This window comes from Condylura cristata, unplaced genomic scaffold (genome assembly GCF_000260355.1).
Source record: "Condylura cristata isolate star-nosed mole 26May11 unplaced genomic scaffold, ConCri1.0 scaffold00010, whole genome shotgun sequence".
NCBI classification, from domain to species: domain Eukaryota; kingdom Metazoa; phylum Chordata; class Mammalia; order Eulipotyphla; family Talpidae; genus Condylura; species Condylura cristata.
The window spans coordinates 7834308-7846152 of NW_004567111.1; the positions used below are offsets into that span (position 1 = coordinate 7834308).

Genomic DNA, 11845 nt, shown 5'->3' on the forward strand with positions numbered 1-11845 from the left:
CGCCGAGGATCCGCGACCGTCGCCGCCCGGGTTCTCGCCGCCTATTGGCCCGGCGCCCGCTGTCGGGAGCCGCCCGGCCGGCGCTCGCCTGCATCCTCGGACCACGCGTGGAGGGGCACCGGGGGACGCGGGGGTTGGCTCTCCCGTGGTGGTGGCGGGGCGCTGGAACCGATCAGCTGCGAGACGTGAAGCTGCGCCTCCCCTCCTCCCTCCGCTCAGCTCTCCTTCCCCTCCCCGCCTCCCCCACCCCGCCCCGTGGCAAACAGCTTGGCTCCCCGAGCACCTTGTAAAAGCAGAGCAGAAAAGCCTTTTGTGTGCCCGGAAAGGCCACGGCCTGGTAACGCTGCGCAGCCCTCGGGTTGCTGAGCTGTAAAGGTTGCTTGCCGGCGCGTGGTGTTGGGTGGCCCCGCTCGGCTTGTGCAGAAGGAGCGCTGCCTTTTGGGACTCCACATCTTGCAGTTCTTTCCCGCGGGTGCTGTGCGGGAGTCTGGCACCGAGGTGCGTGGCGTCGCCGCCCTCCCGCTTCAGGCATCTCTAAGGTCCCAGCCGCACAGCTAACCGCTTGGGTCAGGCACGACAGAACAATTTTTCTTAGTCCCTTCCAGTTCCCAGTTCTGTGCATCTGTTCTGTGAATGGAAAGTCCTATCACAATGGGAACTGCTCTGTCCTCTTTTCTTTTTCTTTTTTTAAAAAAGATTTATTTATTTATGCATACAGAACTGAGATACAGGGGTGGGGGCGAGAGGATTCACCAGAGTGCACTGCTGAGGGGAGCAGCGGGCAAGGCAGGCGAGGTCTGCTGCACCATGTGGGTCACCCCCCTGGCTGGGGATTGAACTCGCACTGCAGTGGCTGCTGAGAGCTTCATAGGGAGGGCCCTCTTTTTTCTCTTTTTAACCACTTCTACCTTTCCACCTGATGGAAGAATAAGCTCGTTCATTCCTTCGTTGATGCACTCTGGGCATAAACGAGAGCACAAAAATACTGACTTTGTTAGGGTCGTCCCACCAGGTCCTTGCAGTTCTTAGCATGAGCCTGCGCTATTCACTTCTTGCCAAAAGTAGCCAAAGGTCTAAAACCTATAAATCAGCCCGCCACAATAAAGCTGGTTGCTAACCCCTATTTCACAACCTTTCTGCAGGGACACTTGGGTTCGTTGTGATGGATTTCTCAATTCCCCTTTGTCACTTCTTTTCTCTTAAGCCAAATGGGTACAGCATGAAATGAGCAGTGATTAGATCGCTGTAGAGAAGCAGTGCTAAGATCATAGAGTCACTAGAACACAGAGACATTAAGACAGCACACTGCTCTAGCACAGTTGCGTTTGTGGCTAGAGATAATCCCCAGTCCATGCTCTGACCTGTCAGCCAAGGGTTTGCATGTGATACAGCCTCCTCATTCAGTTTGGACAGACTTGAGACGTTTTGTTGTTTATATTGAGTCCCGGTCTCTTTAACGTTCCACCCAAAGGCCACTGTCTGTGTGAGGCAGCAGTGTAAACGCTGCTGGGACCAGGGAGGAGCTTTGGGGGCGCATTGGGGACTCCTTCGTGGCACCTGAGCGTGCTTGGGCACCACACCCTGTGAGGAGGGACAGAAGGTGAGATAACAGGCAGAGCCACACTGCTGCCTGGCCCCCCAGCTTGTCCTGGTGTGTCCGGTTGACTTCCCTGTAGGTCAGACTTAAAAATGGCTTAGTGCCCTCTCTAGTGGTGCAGTGGGCCCTAAAGCTCAGCACTGTGAACCTATCCGCAGCCACTGCAGCACAAGTTCAATCCCCGGCCAGGGAAGTGACCCACATGGCGCGGCAGATCTCTCCTGACCCCACCTGCTCCCCTCAGCAGTGTATTTCAGTGCATCTGCCTGTTCTGCTCCCCACTCTGTCTTTGGTGAATCCTCTTATGGCCCCCCACCTCTGGCTTGTACCCCAGTTCTTGTATGCATAAATAAATAAATCTTAAAAAAAAAAAAAACAGTCTGGGAAACTCCTGCCAAATGCATCCCTCTCATCTGCCCCTGTTCGCACCTGTCACCTTTGTGGAGGGACAACAAAGTGTCCTCGTTCTTTTGTCTGACTTGCCTTTTAAAGTGCTTTTATCAGCTGGTTTCCTGCTCTCCAGCATGCTCCCACTATTATTTCCATGCCCCATTCCTTTCTGAATGATCTGCTTACTTCTGGTGCACTTAACTATGTGGCCACCATAAGAAGTCATGAAGCAGAACCCACCCATGAAATTTCCTGAAATTATGAACTGCACCAATGTAGAGTTTGTACTTTATTTCTGGCCTGGGTTGACAGTCATTTTGCTTGTGTCTTCATGGTAGATACTCACTATAATTGTTCTTTCTTTCTCTCACTCTGCAGACAGATCCTTGACTGGGTTTTCGACACTGTAAAGTGTAGAGCTGTGATCTTGAACACCCAACACTCACATAGTTTCTGAATTATCAACAGGGTGGTTATCATTTCCATTGTTTGAAATGAAAGACACTGGAATGATGAAGAATTGCTTGGTGTTTTACATGTCCCCCCCCACCACCACCACCAAAGTTTAGTAGAAAATGTCATTTTACCAATTGTACTTTGAAAATCCATCAATGTGGCACTCCCTGGTGGCGCAACGGGTTAGGAAGCAGAACTGCAAGCTGGTTGCAGCCGCTTCAGTGGGAGTTCGATTCCTGGCCCTGGAGGTGATCCATACGGCACGGCAGACCTCTCCTGAGCTGCCTGCTGCTCCCCTCATCAGTGTTCTTTGTCGATCTGCCTGTTCTGCTCCCCGCTCTGTCTCTGGTGAAGCCTCTCACCACTCCTGCAACTCTGGCTTGTACCTCAGTTCTGTATGCATAAATAAATAAATCTTTGAAAAGCCATCAATGCAGACTACTACCATGGCCAATGTTGCTTCCTGAGGAAACAAACTGAATTCCAATCTAGACCTCCCACCCCCAGTTACCTCCCTCCCTCCAGTCCCTCTCCTGGGCATCACGGACAATGTAAGCCAGACCTGTGGCGGTGGCCTGGTGGTGATATTGCTAAAGCTTCTAATGGACAACCAGGATGGGAACTTCTCTGGTGACTGAGATTCATGTATGAGTGTGTAAACAGTTCCCTTAGCGAAAAGGTCATGTGTATTCCAGAGGGAAAGAATATTCCACTCTTGGCTGAAAGCTTTGAAAAAGGAAATAGTCTTCTGCTGTAGGGAATCACACACAAGTTCAGCTTAAAAGGGGTTTCAAATACCACAAACCATCCATAAATTAAGGCCTGGGCTCATCACTGTCAGCTCTTTTGCCAGCTAAGACAGCCAGGATTGTCATGCCTATGAGCCTGATTCATTTGCTTTTTGCCTTTGTCCTTTCTCTGAGGTTAGACAACCCCAAATGTTCTTCCTCTTCTTCCCTACCATGCACCTGACTTTTGGCGTACAATTGATATAAGAACCATCAAATGCCTGGCCAGAGAATGAAAACTGTTAATGTTCTCTGATACTGACGAATGCCAAATGAATTGGACATTTATTTTAGAATGTTTTATACTGAAGCTTTTCAAAACCGGTTTAATCAGAAGAAACCTAAAGATAGTGCAGATTATCATATAATCCAACTTGAGAATTTCCCAACTATGAAAACAGACTGAATAGAACAGATTTTTACAAAGTACTAAAGACAAGTGGCCCGTTTCACTTTAAGATTATAGAGTCCCAGTAACCTTGGCAGTTATCTGTAACCCGATTTACCGAGTACGTTCAACTGATAAATGCTTCCTTATTTTCAATAGGATTCAGTTCACTGATACTTTTAATTAACTACGACAAACTAGTCTGAATTTCAACATAAATTAACTTATAATTTACGTAAAAGTGAAAATGGCTGGATCATTACCTTTCCTAGTAATGATTCCTAGTAACATCATAATTAATAATTTGGTCTTTATAAAGCACCATAGTTGTTTTTTTCTCCACTATGGAAACTACTGATTTATGATGGATGAATGAATTTGCATGAAAGCATTTAATATCTTAAAATATATTCTGAACTTTTCCACTTTGGAGACCTAAGCCACTGAGATGAGCATTGGAAGTTATTTCTTTGGCTTTATTATGGTTATTAAGGAAAACTAGAGGACCCCCCCCCAACTCCAGGATTTGTTCAATAGGAGTAAAAACCAGTTTAGCCGACTGAACAGGAGATTTGCAGAAATTCTTTACTTGAGATTCAACTCACCTGCCAAACAACACAGGTGTGCCTTTCAACAGCTCAAGGGTTTTCTAAGCCTCAAATTTTGGTTTCAGTATACATTAGCACCTTCCTAGATTCCAAGGAAGTGGCAGATTGCTAATCAGATGGGAAAAAACTGAATTCCTGATTAAAAAAACTGGCAGGAACTGAAAAAACAACTGTCCGGGAGCCAATTTTGTTGCACACGTTAAGACATAGATGCCGAGATCAGCGAATCTGTGTTATTTTTTTTCCTTCCATTTTCACTAACACTCTTAGTTTATCTTAATGCTCTATATTAACTCTATACTATTTGTACTCTACTTAGCATGATACAGAGTGGTAGGAGCAGTTACGAGAACGAATGCCCACGAGGATCCTAACATCATAGATAGATAAAGATAGATTTTTTTTTTTTTTTACAAATTATAAGCAGTTTCCCTGTTTTATCATTTGGTCCCCTCTGAGGTACCTGCTTCAGCAGGTGCTGACGGCTGGTGCCATTTCTCTTGTGGGTGTTTTTTGTGCTTTCAGGAGATACTCATTCCCAGTGCTGAGGTGTCTTAGGGCCATCTAGGGTCCTCTTAATCCCCTGGAGGATAAAATAGAAGCCCCAGCAACTTAAGTCGATGTCACGAATGCCTCTCCAACTGGGAATGGCTCTCCCTCTGGGGTGATGGAACCTTCCAGGGCTTGCACTGCACTGATAGTATTTTGCTTGTCAATAAACATCTTATGAATATTGACTCAACCTATCCCTCCTTGGTTGGCAACAAGTAATCTACATATGTTGACAAGTCTTATATTTCTCTGAGTTGCAATTTCTTCATTTGTAAAATGAAGGAATTATTTTGGACAGTCTGTAAGGCCACTTTGAACTCTGTAAGTCTCTGGTCTATGGTTCCTAATGAACTGGACCAATCACACATAAAATCAGGAGCAGAGAGGTGGGAGTTTTCCTTTGATGTCCTCACTGTTTTCTTTTCTGCTTGTTTTTCTTTGGGGTGTATGTATATGTATATAGGGGTGGCATTTGAAGATAATGCCTTAAAAATTCCTATGGGTAATGTTGTTATCAATTTGTATTTGGATTTTTTTTAAGATTTATTTATTTATGCTTACTGAACTGGGGTATAGGCCAGAGGTGCAGAGGGGTGAGAGTATTCACCAGAGACAGAGTGGGGAGCAGAACAGGCAGATCCACAAAGTACACTGCTGAGGGGAGCAGTGGGCAGGTCAGGAGAGGTCTGCTGTGCCATGTGGATCTCCTCCGGGGCAGGAATTGAACTCATGCTGAAGTGGCTTTAACTTCATAATGCTGCACCTTAACCCACCAGGGAGGGCCCAGTATTCGGATTCTTTAACAAATTGTGATAAAGCTTGGTAGTTCAATTCACTTGTGAAGCAAGGTGATGCACAGAGGACAGATGAGGGAACTGGCAAAACTAGCTCCATGTGACCTCAGGCAGGTCACCTACCGCTCAGCATCTCTCCTTCAGCTATAAAATGGGAATAAATAATTGCTTCTTTCTCAAAGTTATCGTGGGAATTAGAGCCATCTATTAAGGATCTGGCCGGTGAAGGCATTCAGTAAAAGTAGTATTCATTTCCTTCATGTTCTTTTATTTGCCTCAGTTTAGAGTTATACAACATTTTCCATAAAAGTTGTTTTAACCAGAGTTAAACTGACCGGCAGAAAATGATTAGGGATGAGCCAGGTGTAAGTCTTAAAGGAAACACAGCAGAAAGAGTCCAGTAGCGTGCCAGCAAAGCAGAGGCTGGTGCCCCAGAGCAGAGAGCAAGGAACGAGGAAGTGTGATAGAGAATAGTCCAAGGGAAAGCAAAATGGCGGTGGGGGGCGGGTCAAAGGGAAGTGAGAAATAAAACTAGACAGCGGAAGGGGAGGACGGCCGCACCACAGAGTAAGGTTATTAGAAGTGCAAGGAGAAGGGAAAGGAGCAAGAGGTAGAGGAGGAAGAGAAGAGGTGGGGAAGCGGGGGTGGGGGCGGTGAGGAGTAAGGTCGCACCGGGACAAAATGGCAGCCACATGGGAAGGTGGAGAGCTGTCTCAGAGCCCTTACCCCTCATTATCACATGTTTAAGAGCTCATCGCCAAAGGAAGACTTACTTGCCCTCTTCCAGGGCCTCAGAATAGAGCAAGTGAGAAGTTTATTTCAACGTGGTCAGGAATTCCACTGCATGGGAAAAGCTCCAGAAGTTTGTTTGGAGCTTTGTACAGAACCAGAGTACAGGCCAGAGGGGCAGGGGCCATGAGAGGATTCACCGGAGACAGAGCGGGGAGCAGAACAGGCAGATCGAGGAAGCACACTGCTGAGGGGAGCAGTGGGGACACAGGAGAGGTCTGCCGCGCCATGTGGGCCACCTCAGGGGCGGGGATCAAACTCATGCGGAAGTGTCTGCAGATAGCTTCATAGTGCTGTGCCTTAATCCATTGCGCCACCAGGGAGGGCCAGCTCTAAAATGAATTCTTAAGGGGTCAAGAAACCAAATTCTTATAAAAGCATATCCATAAGCAAATAATTGTGAGGATTTTGTTGTTGTTGTTGCATGCAGGCTTTCTCCTATTTTTTATCTATTAAGGTTATCTTTAAGGGTCAGCATCCTAAGTACTTCCCTCATTTAATAACAGCCCTATGAAGTTGGTTCTGTTTCCATTCCCATATAAAGATGAGAAAACAGCCCCCATGGAGAGCAAGTAACTTGCTAGGGAAGGAGACAGAGGATGAGCTGCCCTGAGCCAGTTTACTGCCAGGCCTCACTCCCTGCGAGACAGCTCTCAGTCACTTGTGTATTCAGTGAAAATCCACCAATTCTGTAAATAAGCATGGGCAAAATGGGTCAAAGCTGTTCTGGGTAACATATAAATGGCTACTTTTCAGGAGAATGGCTCTTATCATCAGGAGTATTTGAACAGGGTACCTAGTATCCATATTTAACTTCATGGTGTGACCAAATTTTGTACTAGATGAAGTTCATTCATTATGTTTTTTAAATGGATTTGTGCATTATACACACATAAATGGGGTACAGGCCAGAAGCACAGGGGCCTGAGAGGATTCATCGTGTGGTCACCCACAAGGCACAGCAGACCTCTCCTGCCTCGCCAGCTGCTCTTCTCACCAGTGTATTTCAGTAGATCTGCCTGTTCTGCTCCCTACTCTGTCTCTGATGAATCCTCTCACCCCACACTTCTGGCCTACATCCCAGTTCTTCTACACAAAATAAATAAATCTTACAATAAAGGAATACTTCTTTTAAAAATTTACAAAGAATCAAAGTAGCATAATCAGATATTAACATGCAGGTGTTCTTTTCCACCATAGATTCCAGATTGCTGGTAAAGGGGCTGAACCCCAGGGCACACCCACAGCAGCGTTTCCCGTCCTTGTTTGGGTTCTGTCCAGTTCTTTTATAACTTTGAAGCCTTCTTCATCTACCTCCAAGGTTTATGTTCTTAATATAAATATAAGTAACATTCTTGTCATCAAGTTTCTGAAGACATCAAGAGACATGTTTTTAAAAAATGAAAACATAAAGTCTCAAAAGCACCAGACATGACTATATCCAAAGTGGAAAGATGTTATTATTTGAATATTTTTTGTCCATTATCTTTATTTTCCTTCACTGCTGCCTCTTACCTGAGAACTAGAGAAAAACAGAGATGTGGAGAGAGAAAAGCGTGGAATATTGCACTGAGGTGTCGGGGATGTGTGTGTGTGTTTATTAATGTGTGTCTCTTATAGAGACCAAGCAGGAGTGACATGGAATAAGCAAGGGAGATGATTCCTCCCAGACATGAGTGCGGAGTAAAGGTGATGAGGAAGGCGGCTGTCTGTGCAGATGGTGTAAGATGCACTTGTGTGCTTATGTTGAGTGACTGGAGACGGGGGAGATATCTCCTGAATTTCCCCACAGGTCTCATGACTGAGTGTGGACAGCGAATGCACCAGTAATGATTGCTCTTGTTCTTGTGTGTTTAGAGCAATAAGGAAATAGTAGTACACAATGACTACATTAAACATTAAGGTCATGTCAACATGACCAATTTCTTCTGCATTTTTGCTTTAAAGTTAAGTTGTCCGGTGTTGAAAATAAACCTGTAGTCAGAATCACCACCAAATATTGTGTTCTCATTGTTCACTGTGCCAAAAATACAACTTTTCTGCCCACTGATTCTGCCCACTCTTCTAGCCCCGGTTACAGTAGAACTTGTTGGAGGGACTTTTAGGGAATGATTGAGACAAAGAAGCAGTCAGAGGCTGTGGAACCTCTCAGTGACTGGGGAAGCAAATGTAAGAGGCTGGGATTCCCTGCCATGAAATGCTCAGACAACCCATGCAACTCATTTTTAGAACAATATCCATTCGCTGAACCAACTCATTTATTGGGTGCCTGTAATGTACCAGGCATCCTGCTGTACATTGTCGAAGTGGTGAGCAAAACAGACAAAAATCTCTGCCCTATAACTTAACAGTGGTGAGGAGGGAGAAGTGGCATCATTGATGGCGTATGGCCCGTGGCATGTGGTCCAGGGCATGTGTTCTGTGGTGTGTGACTCATGACCATGGCATGTGGTCTGTGACATGTGGCCCATGGTGTGTGTGGCCTATACTGCATGGTCCATGGTGTGTGGTCTGTGATGTGTGGTCCATGGCATGTGGTCTGTTGTGTGTGGTCCGTGGCATGTGGTCTGTGGCATGTGGTCTGTGGTCCATGGTGTGTGACCTGTGGTGTGTGGTCCGTGGTATGTGGCCCGTGATACGTAGTCCATGGTGCGTGGCCCATGCATGTGGTCTGTGGTGTGCTGTGCTATGGTACCTACCTGTGCTGTTGAGGGAGAGGGCGGGACAAAGCAGATGGGCGTGGGTTCAGTGGCATAGAAGAGGCAGGGGTGAGATCATGAGGGTAAACTGCTCTTTAAAAAAAGAAAAAAAATCAAGAAAGGCTTTTTTTCTTTTTCTTTCTTTTTTTAAGATGAGCAAAATTACCACATTCTGTGCCTCCTGCTGGTTTGCCAGGTGCTTTTGTGTGAGTTCAAAACTGTGTCCTTTTCTCTGAGGCTGCAATTCCACTCCAGAATACACAGCTGGGAGACCAAGTATCAGAGCATGGGCAAAGGCCCCACGCCCAATGCAGCCAGCCTCCGAACTGCTTCATCACCCCCACCCCAGTGCTGTCAGCGGTCAAGTCCTCTACGAACATAGTCCAGACGCTGCTCTTCCATTCATGTCTGCTTGGCTTTGTACTCCAATGGGTCTCTTAGCGTGATGTCATTTTAGAACAATATGGTGCAGGTGTTTTATAGTTCTAGAGTATTGGACTTAGAAGCACTTGGAGATGACTTAATGCAGTTTCTTACAAATAAGGAGACTGGTGATCACAAGGGACTTTGTGTCTATGTTATAAAGTATATCTAGGGGTATTTGATCAACAAGAATTGCGAAGTGTAGTATTCTCCACACATGAGTGAATTTGAAAAGTCATCCAAGGGTAGTGAGTTGGAAACAAGATTTGAATATTTAATTTTGAAAATGATTATATTTCATATAGATTTTCCTCAATGATATATTTGTGCGGATATGCTATTCACAAGTATTTTACTAGGGGCATTTTGTTTGAGGTTAATGCAGAGTCATCTGTATAAATGGCTTTGGATAGTAACATAAAAAGAAAGGAAATAACCAAGAAATTGTATGCTGATAATACGGAACAGGTAGCAGATAATAGACACCCCTTTTTTTGGTTCAAAGCCATAGCTGTTTCTATGTTTGATTTAGGGTTGGTGAAGAATTAACAAAAAGATCGAAAGAGCAAAGTTGATGTCATGGTTTGCCTATGATTGTTAAAACTGCCACACCTCTTGGCTGTCAGGCACAAATCTCTCTGACAAACAAATGCACACTAAGTTAACTACTTCCCCACCACAGAATCCACCCAGATTTCATCCTTTAGAGTTCAGTGGAGCTTTTGTCTCAATAAAAACATCATATGAAAGCTTATGTTGTAATTTTTGACATGGTAAATACAGCAGTGAGTGAAGTTTGGTTAAGCTATATGAATGATATTCTGTTTGTTAGTTTTCTGTGTATGCTACTGTAGAGGAGAAAAGCAAATAATAAAATTCCATTGTGTCATGTTAGTTTCCAGATGTGACTGAAAGGACCAAATCAAGCACAGCATGGATGTTATAAAACAGAACGTATCATGGACATATGAGAAAGCATTGTGAATTCCATTTTATTAGCCAAAAAGGATAAATGACTTAACATAGTGGGTAGAATGTTAGGCATAAGCTCTCAAAAACTATCTATAAATGTCTAATTTCTGTTATCTCAAGTAAATAATCTTAAATGAAAGCACTATCCTTTCAAATTTTAATCTCATAACAAATACAGAGTCTAACACATCAAGTGACCAAATGAACCCTCCAACAATGGCTATTTTTGTCTTTTAAAATCTATGATATATTCATATAAAAATAATGTATTTAAAGAATTATTCTATGTGGTTTGAATCCCACCTCGGAAAGGTGGTATGCTTCTGGATGTTTTTTTATTTTGTTTTGCTTCTAGGCAGACTTGTCTATTGATAATGTGGCTGGAAGAGCCACACACTAATTTGTCTCACAGATTATTATTACAAGATACTTGTAGCCTTTTCTCAACTTCCAATTAAACTTGACTTTCAAGACACTTAACATGTCACAGTTTTCAGGAGACCAAGCTTAGGAGTAAGCGTCTCCACCCTCCTACTTATTTAGAAGGGCACTGTTCTTTCTCCCTTACCATCTGGAAAGAGCAGCTGCCTCTAAGCTTCAGGGTGAAGATTTCCCACCAGGGTCAGTTTTAGACCCCAGCCTATGGGTGTTTGTTCCACGTCACCACCGGACAAATGTGAATCTGCTTTTTACTGTGGGTATAATGATGACTAACTTGGATGATCATTCTTATCGGCTATTTAATGGGTGTAGCCTAGTACTATCCACACTCTATTTCTGGTTACACAGGGCCCAAGGTGAACCGTACTTTCAAAATCACATTGGCTTTGGAAATAGACACTTTCTGCTGTCAACCAAATAATCCTACCTGCGGAATTGACGATGTTTAAATGCAAGGAGTAATGGGCGCAGAACACCAGTTTTCAATATGAAAAGTGTCAGCTCTGAGCATTGCAAGCTTTGGGCTTTGTTTTTCTCACTCCACTTGAGTGCCTGAGTGAAAATAGCCCAGCCTGGCCCTTCAGTGATTCATTCATTTTTCTTTGTTAATTCACATTTTCTTGGGCCCATTTTCCTCATGAAAAAGGAAGACTAGAATCTTTAAAATTCTGTCTACCTCCAACAAGACAGGGAGGAAGTAAAGGTGCGGTGGGAAAAAAAAATCTCATTTCCGTCTCTCCTTCAAACAGTGCTCACCAATGGAAACGAGGGAATGGGGCCAGAGGAAGGGAGAAATAGGGGTGAAGGCAAGGTCAGCATAGAGCAGAAGTGCCCCGGATGTGAGGGGTCCCAGTGCACGTGTGTGGCCAGTGCAGAGTTAGACTCCCAGAGTCCCCCAGAAACCCCTTTCCTCATCCAGTTTATCCTTCAGCTCTCAGAATTGCTCAC

At 44.6% G+C, this 11845-nt stretch overlaps 1 protein-coding gene across 1 annotated transcript in view; it reads right to left on the reverse strand.

Moving 5' to 3' along the window:
- CLDN10 (claudin 10) overlaps positions 1-11845 on the reverse strand; it is a 100673-nt gene that overhangs the window by 25438 nt on the left and 63390 nt on the right. The gene's annotated exons all lie outside the window — the stretch shown is intronic.